This window comes from Canis lupus, chromosome 12 (genome assembly GCF_003254725.2).
Source record: "Canis lupus dingo isolate Sandy chromosome 12, ASM325472v2, whole genome shotgun sequence".
Classification (NCBI taxonomy): domain Eukaryota; kingdom Metazoa; phylum Chordata; class Mammalia; order Carnivora; family Canidae; genus Canis; species Canis lupus.
In genome coordinates this window covers 72,501,212-72,505,526 of record NC_064254.1, presented here as the reverse complement: position 1 = coordinate 72,505,526, position 4,315 = coordinate 72,501,212, and the positions used below count along the sequence as shown (strand labels likewise).

At 63.0% G+C, this 4,315-nt stretch overlaps 1 pseudogene; it reads left to right on the top strand.

The window, feature by feature from the left end:
* The first annotated feature begins 1,361 nt into the window (after nucleotides 1–1,361).
* Nucleotides 1,362–3,127, top strand: LOC112658580 (enoyl-CoA delta isomerase 2-like; annotated as a pseudogene).
* Nucleotides 3,128–4,315: the final 1,188 nt, after the last annotated feature.

The following is a 4,315-nucleotide window of genomic DNA, read 5'->3' as shown; positions in this document are numbered from 1 at the left end:
CGCGGTGAGCACGGCGGGTGCACCCCTGGGCTCGGGCCCGTGCTGAGGGGACCTGCCGCCCTTGCCCCGTGGCCTCCGGGTTGGAGCAGCGGCCTGGCTCGGGGTGCAGGACCCGCAGGGGTGCGGGGAACCGCGGTGTTTCTGGAGGCCCAGCTCGGGGCGAGGGAGCTCCTGCCGGCATCGTAAGCGCTTAGGGCGGACGTGCTTCTGCCTCCTGCACACGCTCGGTCCCGGGGTGCGGACTGGCCCTCAGCCCCCACCCAGCCGGGAACGAGTCGGCGGCAGGAAACTGGAGGGAAGCCCCACAGTGGGCAGCGTCGGGCACCTGCTCCTGCCGCCGCTGAGCACCTTCTGGGCTGTGTGCACGGCTGCGAGCACGTCGGCGACGCTGCGGACACACGGACACGCGGACAGACCATGTGGCAAGGGCCGCTGCGGCCGGGCACCCACTGCACACTCGGTTACACATAAGAACACGTGTGCACGTGACACGTACACACATGGACGTGATTTGGGGTTTTCCGTGGACGCTGTCTGTCCAGGTAAACGTCCAACATGTGTTTCTCGGAGGGTTTGGGAAAGCTGGAGTTTCTGGTTGATTTTTCACTTTCAGGAAAAGCCTGAGTCCCCGAGCTCCGACCAGTCACCATCACCACGTGGCGACTGTCGACGTGTGCCTCCCACCGACTGGGGGTTTGGTTAGTCGGACGACGGATAGTTCCTGCCCTGCAACTGGGGGGCACGAGCAAGAGTCCCTCCCCCTGTGCCAGGCGCGCGGGGCCGGCCTGCGAGCCCCAGGCCGTGTGTCCCCCGGCGGCCAGAGCCCCCCAGCCACCGCCGGCCCCATCCACTGCTGCCAAAACTCGTGTGCTCCGTCCTAAATCTGTTGGTGATTCTTGTTAATTCTGTGATGTGTTTCCGTGGCTTGCAAATCGGCCAGGTCTGAAAAGAGAAAGAACTCATGCCCTTATGAAGATTGAGTTCAATGTTTTGGAAGGATTTAATAAACTCGAATTGCTTAAAACATTGCTTCCGAATTTGCCGTGGGTAAGACACCTGCTAAAAGATCGGTGAGCCCCCCGCCCCTGTCCCGGCCCCGTCCCGGGCCTGCCGCGGCGTCCGTCGCGGCCATGGCGGGCACAGTCAGGTGCCGGCGGCTGGGAGCAGCCCCGAGGGTCATCGTGGGGAGCATCTGTTTTTTGTTTGTGGCCTCAATACCGTGCACTGAAATTTTGTCCTCTGCCAACTGAAAAACTGTGCCAGGTCGTGCTTGCTGTTTGTGCTCCGCTCCCAGCTGGCTGGCCAAGCTGCCCAGGCTCCCCGCAGGTCCGAGCACCTTCGCTGCGCAGGCGCGAGGCAGCAACGGGAGCGAGTCAGAAGGATTCGGGGAGTGCCACGAATCGGGGGAGCCGGTCGCGGAGGGGCCCGGAAATGAGGTGAAGCTAAAACTCTGCACCGGACAAGCAGACGGACCACTGAAGGGCCTTGCGATGCCCCTACCCCGTGACCAGTAAGGCCACGCGGGGTGCTGGGGTGCTCTCGGCCATGCGCCCGGGGAACCTGCCACGCAGAACCACGTGGCGTTGCTGTCCGGTCTGACTCGTCCGAGTCCGCTCGCCAAGCGACGCCTGAGCACACAGGGAACACCCCGGATGTGGGGCCCCGGCGGGACCTCTGAAGGCAGCGTCCAGGGTCGCCATGAGCCCGCCAACAGCGCATCGACCGTGCGGATGTACCGGGAAACCTCGCCTGCTCGTGAAGCTGCGAGCCAGGAGGACCGTGCCACAGCTGTCCTAACCGGAAATGGTGACTCCTACTCTGGTGGGAAGGATCTGAGGAATTTCATGGATATTCCCCTGGCGAAATAGAGGAGGAAGCCAAGAATGGGGCCGTTTTACCGACGGACTTTGTAGGCCGTTTTCTAGCTTTTCCTAAGCCTCGGGTGCGTGGTGAATGGTGCAGCCACGGGAATCTCCATCACCGTTCCCAGGCTCCTCGGCCTTGTGTGTGCTTCCGACGGGGCAACATTTCACACTCCTTTTACTCACGTGGGCCAAAGTCCAGAAGGATGTTCCTCGTACACGTCCCCCAAGGTGATGGGCCAAGCCGAGGCAGCCGGGGAGCTCACGTTTGGGAAGACGTCTCCAGCCAGAGAAGCCCGTGCTCCGGGGCTCGTTACTGAAGCTCCCGATGGCACTTTTCAGAAAGAGGTTTGGACCGGGCTGGAGGGATACTCAAAGCTCCCCCGAAGTGCCTTTTGCATATTTCAAAACAGAGCATCGGAAATCTCGAGAAAGCAGAGCTACGCGCTGTGAACGCGGAGGAAAGCGGCGTCCTCCGGGAAAGGCGGCTGTGAGTCGAGCGCACGCGTGCAGGCGGGAGCTCCCCGAGAGCCGGGGTGTGGAGCCTGTTCCAGGAGGGCGAGGCGTCCCCAAGGAAGGGCTGTGCTATCACTGCGGGTTTCTCGTACTTGAACTAAAGCTGCGCCTTTTGTTCAGGGCTAAAAAAAATAGAACTAGAAGATCGATGAGGAGATGACGAACACGGAGATGGCTCACACTTGACTTCCACTCCTTGCTTAGCTTTAAAGAAAGATGAACTGGAAATTTGTGGGTAAAGCAAGAAAGATGCCAGGAACCCTGGCCTGGGACCCGCACCTACAGAGAGGCCTCTGCGGAGTCCAGGGCCGGGCAGGGAAGCTGTGGCTCCGAGGCTGAGGCTCCCGCGTCACGCGTGGCTTAGTGCCCGACCCCCCGCAGGGCCTCCACGCGGCTCGAGGCCAAGTCCGTTCTCAGGGCTCCACATACTTTCTCACATGCTGGGTGGGGTTGGTGTGAACGTGCTCCTCACTTTCCTGCTCTGTGGTGCAGACGTTACCAGGCCTCGTGATGGGACGGCATGCCTGGACTCAAGCCAGTGTAGACGGTTTGTAGGTGACGCTGGATTCCAGGTGCATGTAAACCGTGAGATCGGGGAGGCCGCACGTGCTGACCCCGGCCGTGCGGGGCCCCGTGGGCCGCATCCTGCCCTCCTGAGCTCTTGCTGGAGCACCAGCCCCGACGCTGGCTTCCTTCATCTCATCCTCTGCGGAGGACGGGGTGGACGTCCCTCCTCGGGCCCCGTAGGCGATGCCTCCTCCTCCCGTCCTCGTGGCCTCTCTCCTGGGGGGCCGCAGCCCCGGATCGCCGGGTGCTAGGGAGGGGACCTCGGCGAGGTGCTGGGGACGGGGATCTGAGCGGCTTTTTGTTGGGTGTTGGGAGCAGTGTCCTGTGGAAGCAGCATCTGGCAGCAGCCTGCGGGGTCGCCCCCGTCAAAACACAACGGGTGGAGGGCGCGCACCTGCCGGTGACAGTGGCGGCGTCGGTGCGGCAGGAGCCCCTCGCCCCACGTCTGCGTGGGAGTGGGAGTGATGGATGCCTGCTGCCCCGCTAACAAAGGGTCAGCGTCGCTTTCCGTTCCAAGCAAACGGGGGTCTGGAAAACAAATGGCCCAGGCCCGATAATCAATCATCCATTTAATCAATTAAGAGTGCAACTAATGAAAGCGGGCTGGGCGTCGGGGGCGCTGCCCATTAAGGAGCAGGTGAGGAGCGGGCAGGTGCAGCGGCACGTCGCCCGCTGCCGGGGTCTGCGAGTGGCCCGAGGGGCGAGGGTCCAGGCCGCGGCTCCGCTGATTTAATGAGCTCGGTTGGAGCGGGCTGAGCGGGAGGCTGCCGCCGGGGACGGCCCAGCGACCCTCCCCAGGAGGACGTCCACGGCCCGCCCCGCGCGCCCCCACGCTTGCTCCGCTCACAGGCCCTCCTGCACGTCCACTCACGTCAAGACCGTGAAACCGTCGTGGAGGGACGCCCGGGGGCTGCGCGGCTCAGGGCGTGACCCGGGGCCCGGGGTCAGCCCCGTGTTGGGGTCCCCGCTCGGGTGGGGGCCTGCTTCTCCCTCCGCCTCCGCCTGCCGCCCCTGCTTGTGCGCTCTCTCGCTCTCGCTCTCTCTCAAATAAGTAAAATCTTAAATAGCAATAACAGTTTGGGGGCATCATTTATATTGTCTCCCCTTTTGTTTCCAAGTCCTGGAGAACGAACGGAGTTTGATTTTGCAAACGGTCTCTGCCCTTCGGGATCAAGATGATTCTTCGAGCATTTGTCGGCCAACTCCGAGCCGGGGCGCAGGGCGGGGTGGGCGACGGCGCCCGTGGGCGGGTGACCTCGCGGGAGTGCTGGGCGCCAGCCGCAGGCCCGTCTCTATCGGCCTCGTTCTTGCAGGTTTGTTTTGAGGCCCCTATAGGGTGACAGACGCCCGTGTCCTTTGCAAACCCTGAA